Source organism: Microcebus murinus, unplaced genomic scaffold, assembly GCF_040939455.1.
Source record: "Microcebus murinus isolate Inina unplaced genomic scaffold, M.murinus_Inina_mat1.0 scaf025_hap2_Mmur4.0, whole genome shotgun sequence".
NCBI classification, from domain to species: Eukaryota; Metazoa; Chordata; class Mammalia; order Primates; family Cheirogaleidae; genus Microcebus; species Microcebus murinus.
In genome coordinates, this window is record NW_027438971.1 from 100,356 (window position 1) to 120,284 (window position 19,929).

Below are 19,929 nucleotides of genomic sequence, written 5' to 3' on the forward strand. Positions count from 1 at the left end.
GGGCTCGAGTGATCCTTCTGCCTCAGCCTCCCGGGTAGCTGGGACTGCAGGCATGCGCCACCATGCCCCGCTAATTTTTTATATATATATCAGTTGGCCAATTAATTTCTTTCTATTTATAGTAGAGACGGGGTCTCGCTCTTGCTCAGGCTGGTTTTGAACTCCTGACCTTGAGCAATCCGCCCGCCTCGGCCTCCCAAGAGCTAGGATTACAGGCGTGAGCCACAGCGCCCGGCCGGATTCATTATTTTTAAAAAGTGTCTCTTATCTCTATTATTGCATTTTCTTTTCTCTCTCTTTTCAAGCAGATGATGGGAGTCCAAGTATTAAGGTGACATGTGTTGCCCGTGCCCCCCTCCCCCCCGTGTTCTTATTCATTTACCTCTCATGTTGTTCCAGCATATTGTGGGGGCACCAATGTTAAGGTCGGGTGCGGTGCGTTGCCCTCTCCCAGCCTCCCCCCTCGGGTCAGAGCTTCAAGTGCGCCCATCCCCCAGTCGGTGCGCACCCACCCCATTCCTAATGGATGTGTATGCCCATCCCCTCCCCCCACCCGCCCGACACCCACCCGAAGAAGGTGATTCCTCTGTGTCCACTTAGGTGTCCATCGGTTCGTACCCATTTGCTGGTGAGCGCGAGCACGTGGTGCTCGTGTGTCCATTCTTGGGATACTTGGCTTACTGGAACGGGTTCCAGCTCTGGCCAGGAGAACCAGGAGAGGTGCCCTCTCACCGCTGCTCCTCATAGCCGAATAGCACTCCGTGGTGTCCACGCGCCACATTTTATTTACCCACTCGTGGGTCGATGGGCACTCGGGTGGCTTCCAGGTCTTTGCGATTGTGACTTGTGCCCTGACTCTAACCCTAACCCTTACCCAGCCCGTCTCCTCCACGGCCCCTGCCTGACTGACTCCTTCCCGCCCGGCCTGTCACCTGTCACCGTCCTCTGCCCCTGCCTGACACGCTCCTCCCCGCCCGGGCCGTCACCGTCCTCGGCCCCTGCCTGACGGGGCTCCTCCGTCGCCTGGGCCTTCCAAGGGCTTGGTGTGGACGCTGGTTCCAGGACGCCCTCCCAGGAACCCGGTAGCAGGGCGGCCGCAGCGTCTCGCGCAACCCAACCGTCCGCCGGCTGGCCGCCGTCGCTAAGTGGCCTGCGGGGGACGTGCTCCCGCTGTGCCGTGGGGGCCCAGCCTGGTGTCTTCTCTGAGGCCCCGCGGCTGCCGCTCCCCGCAAGGGGATAGCCGCGGAGGTGGGGACCGCCTCCTCATGGGGACGTACACTCAGCTCTCCACGTCGGATTCCGGGGCTCTCTTTCCTGCCAGAAGGCCCAGCTGGCCTGCGGGTCCTTAGAGTGGCAAAAACATCCGAAAACTGAGATTGAGGGTCCGGTGGGTGTCTGCACTTTTGTGCTGGGCACCCCAGGGAGGCCCGGGGGCTGGCTGGACAACGCGGTCTGCTGGGCGGGGGCTTTGGAGGAGCAACTGATGCCCTTTGCACTTTGGGTAGCAAGTGTCTGAGGTGTCTCTGGGCCCTGTGCCATGTGGGGGCGGGGGCGGGGGCGGGGTGGGAGGAGGAGGAGGAGGAGGAGGAGGAGGAGGAGGAGGTGGGAAGGGCCGTGGCCTGCAGTCGTGTTCCCCGGGGTGGCACAGCATGTGGCTTCTTCCACAGGCTGCTTGGCCTGGGCTCCCTGCACCTGGGCCTTTGGAGGACTGGCCCTGTGCTTGCCAACACTTCCTGCAGGGACCCAGAGCTGGGAGGTTGCATCTCTCAGCCCTGGGTCGGGCAGAGCCCCAGCGGGCCATGCCCACAACCTCTCTCAGCACGGGTCCCCCAGAAGGCTCCTTTGGGACCAGGATTCTCTTGCGGGTGACTCTTTAAGGTCTGGCCCCTGGATGGAGGGGCACCAGGAGTAGAGGAGCAGGAAGGGGAAGGGGGTGGCCATGCGAGGGGACACTTTCAGGCCAAGTCCCAGCTTCAGCCTGATCCTCCTGGGAACCCCTGGGTGGACATCACACCTCCTGGTTGCCCCGCTCTGAGACAAGGAGCCGGGCTTCGCATTCCCACAGCAGCCAGTCGTGGGCTGAGGACACCTGGGGCGTTGGGAACTCCCTGGCTTCTCCTTGGATTAACATCTGGAGCTGCTTGTGAATTGTGCCGCCACACACACCCGAGTGCAGGTGTCTTCTGCACAGACTGCGGGCCTCGCTCTTCTGAATGCCGCTAGCTCGCCACCCACCCACCCGCGGGTGAACCTGGTCAGGGTACTTTCTCTCAGGGGCAGACTCTCATCCGGGCGGGCTACCGGTGTCTCTGTTTGCTCGTTTCTTTCTTCCACTTCGGGAAAGGCTTCCTTACTGGGTGTGGAAATCTCCTATGCCTTTCCTCGCCTATTCTGTCAGCTTTCAAATTCTCTTTCGGTTGCCACCCTCACAGATGGATTAGGAAACTCTTTGCGGTGCACTCATTAGTGAAATGACCTCAATGACGCTGGAATCCAATATCTAATCGCCGATTTTTAGCGAGTCCACACGCCAGGGTGGTTGGGGTCCAATGCAGCCCCGGCCAGGCCCAGGCCCCTTGGACTGGGCCACAGGAGGACACAGAGGAGGGTCCCGGCCCCCACGGTAGCGGTGCGGGCAGTTCTCCAAGGGCTTGGGTGTTTTCCAGAGGGAGGAGATGGAGGGGACTGATTTCTTCAGCGCCCCACAAACCACGCCACCCCACCCCACCCATGGGACACATCCGGGGGGAGAGAGAGAGAGAGAGAGAGAGAGAGAGAGAGAGAGAGAGAGAGAGAGAGAGAGACGCCCCATACACTGGCTCCCCTCCCCCGTGTGCTGTGCCCCAGCCCTGGCCCGGGGGAATAGGCGGCCGCAGGGCCACAGGGTGGGCGGCGCAGCTGAAAGGGGTTGTGGGGGAGGGCGGCCCCTGGCTGGGGTCAAAGGGCGAGCGCCCCGCCCACCCCGTGCGCAGTCAGCGGCCGCGGCGCGCTGGGGGTGGGGGCGGGGAGGTGAAGGAGGCCAGGCGAGGAGAGGAGGGGGGCTGGAAGGTCTCCACCTTGGTGGGTCCAGCCGTGGAGGCGCATCTTGTGTGAGTGTGAGTGAGTGAGTGAGTGTGAGTGTGTGTGTATAGAGAGACAGCCCCCAACCTCGGCCCGCCGCTCCCTGCCCGCCCCGCCTGTCACCCCCGTCCCTCGGAGCCCGCCGGACCCGGCCGGCGAACTCAACAGGCCCGGCCCGGCGCGGGGCCTGGGGCGGGAGGAGGCGGCGGGGAAGCGCAGAGAGGCTCGGCTTCTTGAGCGGGGCAGGGGCGCCCTCCACCGTCCACGGCCACACCACCCCGAACGCGCCCGATCCCGTCTGGTCTCGGAAGCTAAGCAGGGTCGGGCCTGGTTAGAACTTGGATGGGAGACCGCCCGGGAATACCGGGTGCCGTAGGCTTCTTCTTTTTTTTTTTTTTTTTTTTGCCTCTGGTTCTGTCGCGTTTCTGGGAGCGCGGGGGCGGCCCGGGGTGGGGGTGACCCCCACCCTCAGCGCCCGCCGCGGTGCCTGGCGCCCCAGCCCGCACCGTGGGGCCTCCTCTTGTCCCGAGCCGTGACACCGCCGCCACGCGGCAGCATGCGTGGCTTCTGGACTGTCAGGTCTCAGACCAAAGGTCTGCTCTGTGGGAACGGACACGCCGGAGGAAACCTTGAGAGTCTGAGAGGGGAGGGAGTTCCAGAAGAAGGCCAGGATGTCATTTTGAGGGAGTATGTGACCAGAACTCGTCCCGTTGCTTTTGGGGTTCTATGGGCTACACGTAGGGATCTTTGGTGGTGGCACCTGATGTTGGGGGATCCGGAGTCACACCCAGACCTGCTCCACAGGCCTCCTTTTACTTTTCTCTTCGGATTCATTTTTTTTTTTTTTTTTTGAGACAGAGTCTGGGTTTGTTGCCCAGGCTAGAGTGAGTGCCGTGGCGTCAGCCTAGCTCACAGCAACTTCAAACTCCTGGGCTCGAGTGATCCTTCTGCCTCAGCCTCCCGGGTAGCTGGGACTGCAGGCATGCGCCACCATGCCCCGCTAATTTTTTATATATATATCAGTTGGCCAATTAATTTCTTTCTATTTATAGTAGAGACGGGGTCTCGCTCTTGCTCAGGCTGGTTTTGAACTCCTGACCTTGAGCAATCCGCCCGCCTCGGCCTCCCAAGAGCTAGGATTACAGGCGTGAGCCACAGCGCCCGGCCGGATTCATTATTTTTAAAAAGTGTCTCTTATCTCTATTATTGCATTTTCTTTTCTCTCTCTTTTCAAGCAGATGATGGGAGTCCAAGTATTAAGGTGACATGTGTTGCCCGTGCCCCCCTCCCCCCCGTGTTCTTATTCATTTACCTCTCATGTTGTTCCAGCATATTGTGGGGGCACCAATGTTAAGGTCGGGTGCGGTGCGTTGCCCTCTCCCAGCCTCCCCCCTCGGGTCAGAGCTTCAAGTGCGCCCATCCCCCAGTCGGTGCGCACCCACCCCATTCCTAATGGATGTGTATGCCCATCCCCTCCCCCCACCCGCCCGACACCCACCCGAAGAAGGTGATTCCTCTGTGTCCACTTAGGTGTCCATCGGTTCGTACCCATTTGCTGGTGAGCGCGAGCACGTGGTGCTCGTGTGTCCATTCTTGGGATACTTGGCTTACTGGAACGGGTTCCAGCTCTGGCCAGGAGAACCAGGAGAGGTGCCCTCTCACCGCTGCTCCTCATAGCCGAATAGCACTCCGTGGTGTCCACGCGCCACATTTTATTTACCCACTCGTGGGTCGATGGGCACTCGGGTGGCTTCCAGGTCTTTGCGATTGTGACTTGTGCCCTGACTCTAACCCTAACCCTTACCCAGCCCGTCTCCTCCACGGCCCCTGCCTGACTGACTCCTTCCCGCCCGGCCTGTCACCTGTCACCGTCCTCTGCCCCTGCCTGACACGCTCCTCCCCGCCCGGGCCGTCACCGTCCTCGGCCCCTGCCTGACGGGGCTCCTCCGTCGCCTGGGCCTTCCAAGGGCTTGGTGTGGACGCTGGTTCCAGGACGCCCTCCCAGGAACCCGGTAGCAGGGCGGCCGCAGCGTCTCGCGCAACCCAACCGTCCGCCGGCTGGCCGCCGTCGCTAAGTGGCCTGCGGGGGACGTGCTCCCGCTGTGCCGTGGGGGCCCAGCCTGGTGTCTTCTCTGAGGCCCCGCGGCTGCCGCTCCCCGCAAGGGGATAGCCGCGGAGGTGGGGACCGCCTCCTCATGGGGACGTACACTCAGCTCTCCACGTCGGATTCCGGGGCTCTCTTTCCTGCCAGAAGGCCCAGCTGGCCTGCGGGTCCTTAGAGTGGCAAAAACATCCGAAAACTGAGATTGAGGGTCCGGTGGGTGTCTGCACTTTTGTGCTGGGCACCCCAGGGAGGCCCGGGGGCTGGCTGGACAACGCGGTCTGCTGGGCGGGGGCTTTGGAGGAGCAACTGATGCCCTTTGCACTTTGGGTAGCAAGTGTCTGAGGTGTCTCTGGGCCCTGTGCCATGTGGGGGCGGGGGCGGGGGCGGGGTGGGAGGAGGAGGAGGAGGAGGAGGAGGAGGAGGAGGAGGTGGGAAGGGCCGTGGCCTGCAGTCGTGTTCCCCGGGGTGGCACAGCATGTGGCTTCTTCCACAGGCTGCTTGGCCTGGGCTCCCTGCACCTGGGCCTTTGGAGGACTGGCCCTGTGCTTGCCAACACTTCCTGCAGGGACCCAGAGCTGGGAGGTTGCATCTCTCAGCCCTGGGTCGGGCAGAGCCCCAGCGGGCCATGCCCACAACCTCTCTCAGCACGGGTCCCCCAGAAGGCTCCTTTGGGACCAGGATTCTCTTGCGGGTGACTCTTTAAGGTCTGGCCCCTGGATGGAGGGGCACCAGGAGTAGAGGAGCAGGAAGGGGAAGGGGGTGGCCATGCGAGGGGACACTTTCAGGCCAAGTCCCAGCTTCAGCCTGATCCTCCTGGGAACCCCTGGGTGGACATCACACCTCCTGGTTGCCCCGCTCTGAGACAAGGAGCCGGGCTTCGCATTCCCACAGCAGCCAGTCGTGGGCTGAGGACACCTGGGGCGTTGGGAACTCCCTGGCTTCTCCTTGGATTAACATCTGGAGCTGCTTGTGAATTGTGCCGCCACACACACCCGAGTGCAGGTGTCTTCTGCACAGACTGCGGGCCTCGCTCTTCTGAATGCCGCTAGCTCGCCACCCACCCACCCGCGGGTGAACCTGGTCAGGGTACTTTCTCTCAGGGGCAGACTCTCATCCGGGCGGGCTACCGGTGTCTCTGTTTGCTCGTTTCTTTCTTCCACTTCGGGAAAGGCTTCCTTACTGGGTGTGGAAATCTCCTATGCCTTTCCTCGCCTATTCTGTCAGCTTTCAAATTCTCTTTCGGTTGCCACCCTCACAGATGGATTAGGAAACTCTTTGCGGTGCACTCATTAGTGAAATGACCTCAATGACGCTGGAATCCAATATCTAATCGCCGATTTTTAGCGAGTCCACACGCCAGGGTGGTTGGGGTCCAATGCAGCCCCGGCCAGGCCCAGGCCCCTTGGACTGGGCCACAGGAGGACACAGAGGAGGGTCCCGGCCCCCACGGTAGCGGTGCGGGCAGTTCTCCAAGGGCTTGGGTGTTTTCCAGAGGGAGGAGATGGAGGGGACTGATTTCTTCAGCGCCCCACAAACCACGCCACCCCACCCCACCCATGGGACACATCCGGGGGGAGAGAGAGAGAGAGAGAGAGAGAGAGAGAGAGAGAGAGAGAGAGAGAGAGAGAGAGACGCCCCATACACTGGCTCCCCTCCCCCGTGTGCTGTGCCCCAGCCCTGGCCCGGGGGAATAGGCGGCCGCAGGGCCACAGGGTGGGCGGCGCAGCTGAAAGGGGTTGTGGGGGAGGGCGGCCCCTGGCTGGGGTCAAAGGGCGAGCGCCCCGCCCACCCCGTGCGCAGTCAGCGGCCGCGGCGCGCTGGGGGTGGGGGCGGGGAGGTGAAGGAGGCCAGGCGAGGAGAGGAGGGGGGCTGGAAGGTCTCCACCTTGGTGGGTCCAGCCGTGGAGGCGCATCTTGTGTGAGTGTGAGTGAGTGAGTGAGTGTGAGTGTGTGTGTATAGAGAGACAGCCCCCAACCTCGGCCCGCCGCTCCCTGCCCGCCCCGCCTGTCACCCCCGTCCCTCGGAGCCCGCCGGACCCGGCCGGCGAACTCAACAGGCCCGGCCCGGCGCGGGGCCTGGGGCGGGAGGAGGCGGCGGGGAAGCGCAGAGAGGCTCGGCTTCTTGAGCGGGGCAGGGGCGCCCTCCACCGTCCACGGCCACACCACCCCGAACGCGCCCGATCCCGTCTGGTCTCGGAAGCTAAGCAGGGTCGGGCCTGGTTAGAACTTGGATGGGAGACCGCCCGGGAATACCGGGTGCCGTAGGCTTCTTCTTTTTTTTTTTTTTTTTTTTGCCTCTGGTTCTGTCGCGTTTCTGGGAGCGCGGGGGCGGCCCGGGGTGGGGGTGACCCCCACCCTCAGCGCCCGCCGCGGTGCCTGGCGCCCCAGCCCGCACCGTGGGGCCTCCTCTTGTCCCGAGCCGTGACACCGCCGCCACGCGGCAGCATGCGTGGCTTCTGGACTGTCAGGTCTCAGACCAAAGGTCTGCTCTGTGGGAACGGACACGCCGGAGGAAACCTTGAGAGTCTGAGAGGGGAGGGAGTTCCAGAAGAAGGCCAGGATGTCATTTTGAGGGAGTATGTGACCAGAACTCGTCCCGTTGCTTTTGGGGTTCTATGGGCTACACGTAGGGATCTTTGGTGGTGGCACCTGATGTTGGGGGATCCGGAGTCACACCCAGACCTGCTCCACAGGCCTCCTTTTACTTTTCTCTTCGGATTCATTTTTTTTTTTTTTTTTTGAGACAGAGTCTGGGTTTGTTGCCCAGGCTAGAGTGAGTGCCGTGGCGTCAGCCTAGCTCACAGCAACTTCAAACTCCTGGGCTCGAGTGATCCTTCTGCCTCAGCCTCCCGGGTAGCTGGGACTGCAGGCATGCGCCACCATGCCCCGCTAATTTTTTATATATATATCAGTTGGCCAATTAATTTCTTTCTATTTATAGTAGAGACGGGGTCTCGCTCTTGCTCAGGCTGGTTTTGAACTCCTGACCTTGAGCAATCCGCCCGCCTCGGCCTCCCAAGAGCTAGGATTACAGGCGTGAGCCACAGCGCCCGGCCGGATTCATTATTTTTAAAAAGTGTCTCTTATCTCTATTATTGCATTTTCTTTTCTCTCTCTTTTCAAGCAGATGATGGGAGTCCAAGTATTAAGGTGACATGTGTTGCCCGTGCCCCCCTCCCCCCCGTGTTCTTATTCATTTACCTCTCATGTTGTTCCAGCATATTGTGGGGGCACCAATGTTAAGGTCGGGTGCGGTGCGTTGCCCTCTCCCAGCCTCCCCCCTCGGGTCAGAGCTTCAAGTGCGCCCATCCCCCAGTCGGTGCGCACCCACCCCATTCCTAATGGATGTGTATGCCCATCCCCTCCCCCCACCCGCCCGACACCCACCCGAAGAAGGTGATTCCTCTGTGTCCACTTAGGTGTCCATCGGTTCGTACCCATTTGCTGGTGAGCGCGAGCACGTGGTGCTCGTGTGTCCATTCTTGGGATACTTGGCTTACTGGAACGGGTTCCAGCTCTGGCCAGGAGAACCAGGAGAGGTGCCCTCTCACCGCTGCTCCTCATAGCCGAATAGCACTCCGTGGTGTCCACGCGCCACATTTTATTTACCCACTCGTGGGTCGATGGGCACTCGGGTGGCTTCCAGGTCTTTGCGATTGTGACTTGTGCCCTGACTCTAACCCTAACCCTTACCCAGCCCGTCTCCTCCACGGCCCCTGCCTGACTGACTCCTTCCCGCCCGGCCTGTCACCTGTCACCGTCCTCTGCCCCTGCCTGACACGCTCCTCCCCGCCCGGGCCGTCACCGTCCTCGGCCCCTGCCTGACGGGGCTCCTCTGTCGCCTGGGCCTTCCAAGGGCTTGGTGTGGACGCTGGTTCCAGGACGCCCTCCCAGGAACCCGGTAGCAGGGCGGCCGCAGCGTCTCGCGCAACCCAACCGTCCGCCGGCTGGCCGCCGTCGCTAAGTGGCCTGCGGGGGACGTGCTCCCGCTGTGCCGTGGGGGCCCAGCCTGGTGTCTTCTCTGAGGCCCCGCGGCTGCCGCTCCCCGCAAGGGGATAGCCGCGGAGGTGGGGACCGCCTCCTCATGGGGACGTACACTCAGCTCTCCACGTCGGATTCCGGGGCTCTCTGTCCTGCCAGAAGGCCCAGCTGGCCTGCGGGTCCTTAGAGTGGCAAAAACATCCGAAAACTGAGATTGAGGGTCCGGTGGGTGTCTGCACTTTTGTGCTGGGCACCCCAGGGAGGCCCGGGGGCTGGCTGGACAACGCGGTCTGCTGGGCGGGGGCTTTGGAGGAGCAACTGATGCCCTTTGCACTTTGGGTAGCAAGTGTCTGAGGTGTCTCTGGGCCCTGTGCCATGTGGGGGTGGGGGCGGGGGCGGGGTGGGAGGAGGAGGAGGAGGAGGAGGAGGAGGTGGGAAGGGCCGTGGCCTGCAGTCGTGTTCCCCGGGGTGGCACAGCATGTGGCTTCTTCCACAGGCTGCTTGGCCTGGGCTCCCTGCACCTGGGCCTTTGGAGGACTGGCCCTGTGCTTGCCAACACTTCCTGCAGGGACCCAGAGCTGGGAGGTTGCATCTCTCAGCCCTGGGTCGGGCAGAGCCCCAGCGGGCCATGCCCACAACCTCTCTCAGCACGGGTCCCCCAGAAGGCTCCTTTGGGACCAGGATTCTCTTGCGGGTGACTCTTTAAGGTCTGGCCCCTGGATGGAGGGGCACCAGGAGTAGAGGAGCAGGAAGGGGAAGGGGGTGGCCATGCGAGGGGACACTTTCAGGCCAAGTCCCAGCTTCAGCCTGATCCTCCTGGGAACCCCTGGGTGGACATCACACCTCCTGGTTGCCCCGCTCTGAGACAAGGAGCCGGGCTTCGCATTCCCACAGCAGCCAGTCGTGGGCTGAGGACACCTGGGGCGTTGGGAACTCCCTGGCTTCTCCTTGGATTAACATCTGGAGCTGCTTGTGAATTGTGCCGCCACACACACCCGAGTGCAGGTGTCTTCTGCACAGACTGCGGGCCTCGCTCTTCTGAATGCCGCTAGCTCGCCACCCACCCACCCGCGGGTGAACCTGGTCAGGGTACTTTCTCTCAGGGGCAGACTCTCATCCGGGCGGGCTACCGGTGTCTCTGTTTGCTCGTTTCTTTCTTCCACTTCGGGAAAGGCTTCCTTACTGGGTGTGGAAATCTCCTATGCCTTTCCTCGCCTATTCTGTCAGCTTTCAAATTCTCTTTCGGTTGCCACCCTCACAGATGGATTAGGAAACTCTTTGCGGTGCACTCATTAGTGAAATGACCTCAATGACGCTGGAATCCAATATCTAATCGCCGATTTTTAGCGAGTCCACACGCCAGGGTGGTTGGGGTCCAATGCAGCCCCGGCCAGGCCCAGGCCCCTTGGACTGGGCCACAGGAGGACACAGAGGAGGGTCCCGGCCCCCACGGTAGCGGTGCGGGCAGTTCTCCAAGGGCTTGGGTGTTTTCCAGAGGGAGGAGATGGAGGGGACTGATTTCTTCAGCGCCCCACAAACCACGCCACCCCACCCCACCCATGGGACACATCCGGGGGGAGAGAGAGAGAGAGAGAGAGAGAGAGAGAGAGAGAGAGACGCCCCATACACTGGCTCCCCTCCCCCGTGCGCTGTGCCCCAGCCCTGGCCCGGGGGAATAGGCGGCCGCAGGGCCACAGGGTGGGCGGAGCAGCTGAAAGGGGTTGTGGGGGAGGGCGGCCCCTGGCTGGGGTCAAAGGGCGAGCGCCCCGCCCACCCCGTGCGCAGTCAGCGGCCGCGGCGCGCTGGGGGTGGGGGCGGGGAGGTGAAGGAGGCCAGGCGAGGAGAGGAGGGGGGCTGGAAGGTCTCCACCTTGGTGGGTCCAGCCGTGGAGGCGCATCTTGTGTGAGTGTGAGTGAGTGAGTGAGTGTGAGTGTGTGTGTATAGAGAGACAGCCCCCAACCTCGGCCCGCCGCTCCCTGCCCGCCCCGCCTGTCACCCCCGTCCCTCGGAGCCCGCCGGACCCGGCCGGCGAACTCAACAGGCCCGGCCCGGCGCGGGGCCTGGGGCGGGAGGAGGCGGCGGGGAAGCGCAGAGAGGCTCGGCTTCTTGAGCGGGGCAGGGGCGCCCTCCACCGTCCACGGCCACACCACCCCGAACGCGCCCGATCCCGTCTGGTCTCGGAAGCTAAGCAGGGTCGGGCCTGGTTAGAACTTGGATGGGAGACCGCCCGGGAATACCGGGTGCCGTAGGCTTCTTCTTTTTTTTTTTTTTTTTTTTGCCTCTGGTTCTGTCGCGTTTCTGGGAGCGCGGGGGCGGCCCGGGGTGGGGGTGACCCCCACCCTCAGCGCCCGCCGCGGTGCCTGGCGCCCCAGCCCGCACCGTGGGGCCTCCTCTTGTCCCGAGCCGTGACACCGCCGCCACGCGGCAGCATGCGTGGCTTCTGGACTGTCAGGTCTCAGACCAAAGGTCTGCTCTGTGGGAACGGACACGCCGGAGGAAACCTTGAGAGTCTGAGAGGGGAGGGAGTTCCAGAAGAAGGCCAGGATGTCATTTTGAGGGAGTATGTGACCAGAACTCGTCCCGTTGCTTTTGGGGTTCTATGGGCTACACGTAGGGATCTTTGGTGGTGGCACCTGATGTTGGGGGATCCGGAGTCACACCCAGACCTGCTCCACAGGCCTCCTTTTACTTTTCTCTTCGGATTCATTTTTTTTTTTTTTTTTTGAGACAGAGTCTGGGTTTGTTGCCCAGGCTAGAGTGAGTGCCGTGGCGTCAGCCTAGCTCACAGCAACTTCAAACTCCTGGGCTCGAGTGATCCTTCTGCCTCAGCCTCCCGGGTAGCTGGGACTGCAGGCATGCGCCACCATGCCCCGCTAATTTTTTATATATATATCAGTTGGCCAATTAATTTCTTTCTATTTATAGTAGAGACGGGGTCTCGCTCTTGCTCAGGCTGGTTTTGAACTCCTGACCTTGAGCAATCCGCCCGCCTCGGCCTCCCAAGAGCTAGGATTACAGGCGTGAGCCACAGCGCCCGGCCGGATTCATTATTTTTAAAAAGTGTCTCTTATCTCTATTATTGCATTTTCTTTTCTCTCTCTTTTCAAGCAGATGATGGGAGTCCAAGTATTAAGGTGACATGTGTTGCCCGTGCCCCCCTCCCCCCCGTGTTCTTATTCATTTACCTCTCATGTTGTTCCAGCATATTGTGGGGGCACCAATGTTAAGGTCGGGTGCGGTGCGTTGCCCTCTCCCAGCCTCCCCCCTCGGGTCAGAGCTTCAAGTGCGCCCATCCCCCAGTCGGTGCGCACCCACCCCATTCCTAATGGATGTGTATGCCCATCCCCTCCCCCCCACCCGCCCGACACCCACCCGAAGAAGGTGATTCCTCTGTGTCCACTTAGGTGTCCATCGGTTCGTACCCATTTGCTGGTGAGCGCGAGCACGTGGTGCTCGTGTGTCCATTCTTGGGATACTTGGCTTACTGGAACGGGTTCCAGCTCTGGCCAGGAGAACCAGGAGAGGTGCCCTCTCACCGCTGCTCCTCATAGCCGAATAGCACTCCGTGGTGTCCACGCGCCACATTTTATTTACCCACTCGTGGGTCGATGGGCACTCGGGTGGCTTCCAGGTCTTTGCGATTGTGACTTGTGCCCTGACTCTAACCCTAACCCTTACCCAGCCCGTCTCCTCCACGGCCCCTGCCTGACTGACTCCTTCCCGCCCGGCCTGTCACCTGTCACCGTCCTCTGCCCCTGCCTGACACGCTCCTCCCCGCCCGGGCCGTCACCGTCCTCGGCCCCTGCCTGACGGGGCTCCTCTGTCGCCTGGGCCTTCCAAGGGCTTGGTGTGGACGCTGGTTCCAGGACGCCCTCCCAGGAACCCGGTAGCAGGGCGGCCGCAGCGTCTCGCGCAACCCAACCGTCCGCCGGCTGGCCGCCGTCGCTAAGTGGCCTGCGGGGGACGTGCTCCCGCTGTGCCGTGGGGGCCCAGCCTGGTGTCTTCTCTGAGGCCCCGCGGCTGCCGCTCCCCGCAAGGGGATAGCCGCGGAGGTGGGGACCGCCTCCTCATGGGGACGTACACTCAGCTCTCCACGTCGGATTCCGGGGCTCTCTGTCCTGCCAGAAGGCCCAGCTGGCCTGCGGGTCCTTAGAGTGGCAAAAACATCCGAAAACTGAGATTGAGGGTCCGGTGGGTGTCTGCACTTTTGTGCTGGGCACCCCAGGGAGGCCCGGGGGCTGGCTGGACAACGCGGTCTGCTGGGCGGGGGCTTTGGAGGAGCAACTGATGCCCTTTGCACTTTGGGTAGCAAGTGTCTGAGGTGTCTCTGGGCCCTGTGCCATGTGGGGGCGGGGGCGGGGGCGGGGTGGGAGGAGGAGGAGGAGGAGGAGGAGGAGGAGGAGGAGGTGGGAAGGGCCGTGGCCTGCAGTCGTGTTCCCCGGGGTGGCACAGCATGTGGCTTCTTCCACAGGCTGCTTGGCCTGGGCTCCCTGCACCTGGGCCTTTGGAGGACTGGCCCTGTGCTTGCCAACACTTCCTGCAGGGACCCAGAGCTGGGAGGTTGCATCTCTCAGCCCTGGGTCGGGCAGAGCCCCAGCGGGCCATGCCCACAACCTCTCTCAGCACGGGTCCCCCAGAAGGCTCCTTTGGGACCAGGATTCTCTTGCGGGTGACTCTTTAAGGTCTGGCCCCTGGATGGAGGGGCACCAGGAGTAGAGGAGCAGGAAGGGGAAGGGGGTGGCCATGCGAGGGGACACTTTCAGGCCAAGTCCCAGCTTCAGCCTGATCCTCCTGGGAACCCCTGGGTGGACATCACACCTCCTGGTTGCCCCGCTCTGAGACAAGGAGCCGGGCTTCGCATTCCCACAGCAGCCAGTCGTGGGCTGAGGACACCTGGGGCGTTGGGAACTCCCTGGCTTCTCCTTGGATTAACATCTGGAGCTGCTTGTGAATTGTGCCGCCACACACACCCGAGTGCAGGTGTCTTCTGCACAGACTGCGGGCCTCGCTCTTCTGAATGCCGCTAGCTCGCCACCCACCCACCCGCGGGTGAACCTGGTCAGGGTACTTTCTCTCAGGGGCAGACTCTCATCCGGGCGGGCTACCGGTGTCTCTGTTTGCTCGTTTCTTTCTTCCACTTCGGGAAAGGCTTCCTTACTGGGTGTGGAAATCTCCTATGCCTTTCCTCGCCTATTCTGTCAGCTTTCAAATTCTCTTTCGGTTGCCACCCTCACAGATGGATTAGGAAACTCTTTGCGGTGCACTCATTAGTGAAATGACCTCAATGACGCTGGAATCCAATATCTAATCGCCGATTTTTAGCGAGTCCACACGCCAGGGTGGTTGGGGTCCAATGCAGCCCCGGCCAGGCCCAGGCCCCTTGGACTGGGCCACAGGAGGACACAGAGGAGGGTCCCGGCCCCCACGGTAGCGGTGCGGGCAGTTCTCCAAGGGCTTGGGTGTTTTCCAGAGGGAGGAGATGGAGGGGACTGATTTCTTCAGCGCCCCACAAACCACGCCACCCCACCCCACCCATGGGACACATCCCGAGAAAGAGAGAGAGAGAGAGAGAGAGAGAGAGAGAGAGAGAGAGACGCCCCATACACTGGCTCCCCTCCCCCGTGCGCTGTGCCCCAGCCCTGGCCCGGGGGAATAGGCGGCCGCAGGGCCACAGGGTGGGCGGCGCAGCTGAAAGGGGTTGTGGGGGAGGGCGGCCCCTGGCTGGGGTCAAAGGGCGAGCGCCCCGCCCACCCCGTGCGCAGTCAGCGGCCGCGGCGCGCTGGGGGTGGGGGCGGGGAGGTGAAGGAGGCCAGGCGAGGAGAGGAGGGGGGCTGGAAGGTCTCCACCTTGGTGGGTCCAGCCGTGGAGGCGCATCTTGTGTGAGTGTGAGTGAGTGAGTGAGTGTGAGTGTGTGTGTATAGAGAGACAGCCCCCAACCTCGGCCCGCCGCTCCCTGCCCGCCCCGCCTGTCACCCCCGTCCCTCGGAGCCCGCCGGACCCGGCCGGCGAACTCAACAGGCCCGGCCCGGCGCGGGGCCTGGGGCGGGAGGAGGCGGCGGGGAAGCGCAGAGAGGCTCGGCTTCTTGAGCGGGGCAGGGGCGCCCTCCGCCGTCCACGGCCACACCACCCCGAACGCGCCCGATCCCGTCTGGTCTCGGAAGCTAAGCAGGGTCGGGCCTGGTTAGAACTTGGATGGGAGACCGCCCGGGAATACCGGGTGCCGTAGGCTTCTTCTTTTTTTTTTTTTTTTTTTTGCCTCTGGTTCTGTCGCGTTTCTGGGAGCGCGGGGGCGGCCCGGGGTGGGGGTGACCCCCACCCTCAGCGCCCGCCGCGGTGCCTGGCGCCCCAGCCCGCACCGTGGGGCCTCCTCTTGTCCTGAGCCGTGACACCGCCGCCACGCGGCAGCATGCGTGGCTTCTGGACTGTCAGGTCTCAGACCAAAGGTCTGCTCTGTGGGAACGGACACGCCGGAGGAAACCTTGAGAGTCTGAGAGGGGAGGGAGTTCCAGAAGAAGGCCAGGATGTCATTTTGAGGGAGTATGTGACCAGAACTCGTCCCGTTGCTTTTGGGGTTCTATGGGCTACACGTAGGGATCTTTGGTGGTGGCACCTGATGTTGGGGGATCCGGAGTCACACCCAGACCTGCTCCACAGGCCTCCTTTTACTTTTCTCTTCGGATTCATTTTTTTTTTTTTTTTTTGAGACAGAGTCTGGGTTTGTTGCCCAGGCTAGAGTGAGTGCCGTGGCGTCAGCCTAGCTCACAGCAACTTCAAACTCCTGGGCTCGAGTGATCCTTCTGCCTCAGCCTCCCGGGTAGCTGGGACTGCAGGCATGCGCCACCATGCCCCGCTAATTTTTTATATATATATCAGTTGGCCAATTAATTTCTTTCTATTTATAGTAGAGACGGGGTCTCGCTCTTGCTCAGGCTGGTTTTGAACTCCTGACCTTGAGCAATCCGCCCGCCTCGGCCTCCCAAGAGCTAGGATTACAGGCGTGAGCCACAGCGCCCGGCCGGATTCATTATTTTTAAAAAGTGTCTCTTATCTCTATTATTGCATTTTCTTTTCTCTCTCTTTTCAAGCAGATGATGGGAGTCCAAGTATTAAGGTGACATGTGTTGCCCGTGCCCCCCTCCCCCCCGTGTTCTTATTCATTTACCTCTCATGTTGTTCCAGCATATTGTGGGGGCACCAATGTTAAGGTCGGGTGCGGTGCGTTGCCCTCTCCCAGCTTCCCCCCTCGGGTCAGAGCTTCAAGTGCGCCCATCCCCCAGTCGGTGCGCACCCACCCCATTCCTAATGGATGTGTATGCCCATCCCCTCCCCCCACCCGCCCGACACCCACCCGAAGAAGGTGATTCCTCTGTGTCCACTTAGGTGTCCATCGGTTCGTACCCATTTGCTGGTGAGCGCGAGCACGTGGTGCTCGTGTGTCCATTCTTGGGATACTTGGCTTACTGGAACGGGTTCCAGCTCTGGCCAGGAGAACCAGGAGAGGTGCCCTCTCACCGCTGCTCCTCATAGCCGAATAGCACTCCGTGGTGTCCACGCGCCACATTTTATTTACCCACTCGTGGGTCGATGGGCACTCGGGTGGCTTCCAGGTCTTTGCGATTGTGACTTGTGCCCTGACTCTAACCCTAACCCTTACCCAGCCCGTCTCCTCCACGGCCCCTGCCTGACTGACTCCTTCCCGCCCGGCCTGTCACCTGTCACCGTCCTCTGCCCCTGCCTGACACGCTCCTCCCCGCCCGGGCCGTCACCGTCCTCGGCCCCTGCCTGACGGGGCTCCTCTGTCGCCTGGGCCTTCCAAGGGCTTGGTGTGGACGCTGGTTCCAGGACGCCCTCCCAGGAACCCGGTAGCAGGGCGGCCGCAGCGTCTCGCGCAACCCAACCGTCCGCCGGCTGGCCGCCGTCGCTAAGTGGCCTGCGGGGGACGTGCTCCCGCTGTGCCGTGGGGGCCCAGCCTGGTGTCTTCTCTGAGGCCCCGCGGCTGCCGCTCCCCGCAAGGGGATAGCCGCGGAGGTGGGGACCGCCTCCTCATGGGGACGTACACTCAGCTCTCCACGTCGGATTCCGGGGCTCTCTGTCCTGCCAGAAGGCCCAGCTGGCCTGCGGGTCCTTAGAGTGGCAAAAACATCCGAAAACTGAGATTGAGGGTCCGGTGGGTGTCTGCACTTTTGTGCTGGGCACCCCAGGGAGGCCCGGGGGCTGGCTGGACAACGCGGTCTGCTGGGCGGGGGCTTTGGAGGAGCAACTGATGCCCTTTGCACTTTGGGTAGCAAGTGTCTGAGGTGTCTCTGGGCCCTGTGCCATGTGGGGGTGGGGGCGGGGGCGGGGTGGGAGGAGGAGGAGGAGGAGGAGGAGGAGGTGGGAAGGGCCGTGGCCTGCAGTCGTGTTCCCCGGGGTGGCACAGCATGTGGCTTCTTCCACAGGCTGCTTGGCCTGGGCTCCCTGCACCTGGGCCTTTGGAGGACTGGCCCTGTGCTTGCCAACACTTCCTGCAGGGACCCAGAGCTGGGAGGTTGCATCTCTCAGCCCTGGGTCGGGCAGAGCCCCAGCGGGCCATGCCCACAACCTCTCTCAGCACGGGTCCCCCAGAAGGCTCCTTTGGGACCAGGATTCTCTTGCGGGTGACTCTTTAAGGTCTGGCCCCTGGATGGAGGGGCACCAGGAGTAGAGGAGCAGGAAGGGGAAGGGGGTGGCCATGCGAGGGGACACTTTCAGGCCAAGTCCCAGCTTCAGCCTGATCCTCCTGGGAACCCCTGGGTGGACATCACACCTCCTGGTTGCCCCGCTCTGAGACAAGGAGCCGGGCTTCGCATTCCCACAGCAGCCAGTCGTGGGCTGAGGACACCTGGGGCGTTGGGAACTCCCTGGCTTCTCCTTGGATTAACATCTGGAGCTGCTTGTGAATTGTGCCGCCACACACACCCGAGTGCAGGTGTCTTCTGCACAGACTGCGGGCCTCGCTCTTCTGAATGCCGCTAGCTCGCCACCCACCCACCCGCGGGTGAACCTGGTCAGGGTACTTTCTCTCAGGGGCAGACTCTCATCCGGGCGGGCTACCGGTGTCTCTGTTTGCTCGTTTCTTTCTTCCACTTCGGGAAAGGCTTCCTTACTGGGTGTGGAAATCTCCTATGCCTTTCCTCGCCTATTCTGTCAGCTTTCAAATTCTCTTTCGGTTGCCACCCTCACAGATGGATTAGGAAACTCTTTGCGGTGCACTCATTAGTGAAATGACCTCAATGACGCTGGAATCCAATATCTAATCGCCGATTTTTAGCGAGTCCACACGCCAGGGTGGTTGGGGTCCAATGCAGCCCCGGCCAGGCCCAGGCCCCTTGGACTGGGCCACAGGAGGACACAGAGGAGGGTCCCGGCCCCCACGGTAGCGGTGCGGGCAGTTCTCCAAGGGCTTGGGTGTTTTCCAGAGGGAGGAGATGGAGGGGACTGATTTCTTCAGCGCCCCACAAACCACGCCACCCCACCCCACCCATGGGACACATCCGGGGGGAGAGAGAGAGAGAGAGAGAGAGAGAGAGAGAGAGAGAGAGACGCCCCATACACTGGCTCCCCTCCCCCGTGCGCTGTGCCCCAGCCCTGGCCCGGGGGAATAGGCGGCCGCAGGGCCACAGGGTGGGCGGAGCAGCTGAAAGGGGTTGTGGGGGAGGGCGGCCCCTGGCTGGGGTCAAAGGGCGAGCGCCCCGCCCACCCCGTGCGCAGTCAGCGGCCGCGGCGCGCTGGGGGTGGGGGCGGGGAGGTGAAGGAGGCCAGGCGAGGAGAGGAGGGGGGCTGGAAGGTCTCCACCTTGGTGGGTCCAGCCGTGGAGGCGCATCTTGTGTGAGTGTGAGTGAGTGAGTGAGTGTGAGTGTGTGTGTATAGAGAGACAGCCCCCAACCTCGGCCCGCCGCTCCCTGCCCGCCCCGCCTGTCACCCCCGTCCCTCGGAGCCCGCCGGACCCGGCCGGCGAACTCAACAGGCCCGGCCCGGCGCGGGGCCTGGGGCGGGAGGAGGCGGCGGGGAAGCGCAGAGAGGCTCGGCTTCTTGAGCGGGGCAGGGGCGCCCTCCACCGTCCACGGCCACACCACCCCGAACGCGCCCGATCCCGTCTGGTCTCGGAAGCTAAGCAGGGTCGGGCCTGGTTAGAACTTGGATGGGAGACCGCCCGGGAATACCGGGTGCCGTAGGCTTCTTCTTTTTTTTTTTTTTTTTTTTTTGCCTCTGGTTCTGTCGCGTTTCTGGGAGCGCGGGGGCGGCCCGGGGTGGGGGTGACCCCCACCCTCAGCGCCCGCCGCGGTGCCTGGCGCCCCAGCCCGCACCGTGGGGCCTCCTCTTGTCCCGAGCCGTGACACCGCCGCCACGCGGCAGCATGCGTGGCTTCTGGACTGTCAGGTCTCAGACCAAAGGTCTGCTCTGTGGGAACGGACACGCCGGAGGAAACCTTGAGAGTCTGAGAGGGGAGGGAGTTCCAGAAGAAGGCCAGGATGTCATTTTGAGGGAGTATGTGACCAGAACTCGTCCCGTTGCTTTTGGGGTTCTATGGGCTACACGTAGGGATCTTTGGTGGTGGCACCTGATGTTGGGGGATCCGGAGTCACACCCAGACCTGCTCCACAGGCCTCCTTTTACTTTTCTCTTCGGATTCATTTTTTTTTTTTTTTTTTGAGACAGAGTCTGGGTTTGTTGCCCAGGCTAGAGTGAGTGCCGTGGCGTCAGCCTAGCTCACAGCAACTTCAAACTCCTGGGCTCGAGTGATCCTTCTGCCTCAGCCTCCCGGGT

General features: G+C 62.4%; 5 pseudogenes; all 5 read left to right on the top strand.

Moving 5' to 3' along the window:
- Positions 1-3,320: 3,320 nt before the first annotated feature.
- LOC142868054 (uncharacterized) lies at positions 3,321-3,439 on the top strand (annotated as a pseudogene).
- Positions 3,440-7,312: 3,873 nt separating this feature from the next.
- On the top strand, positions 7,313-7,431 carry LOC142868055 (uncharacterized; annotated as a pseudogene).
- A 3,846-nt stretch (positions 7,432-11,277) lies between these two features.
- Positions 11,278-11,396, top strand: LOC142868056 (uncharacterized; annotated as a pseudogene).
- Positions 11,397-15,254: 3,858 nt separating this feature from the next.
- On the top strand, positions 15,255-15,373 carry LOC142868057 (uncharacterized; annotated as a pseudogene).
- Positions 15,374-19,221: 3,848 nt separating this feature from the next.
- Positions 19,222-19,340, top strand: LOC142868058 (uncharacterized; annotated as a pseudogene).
- The last annotated feature ends 589 nt before the right edge of the window (positions 19,341-19,929 follow it).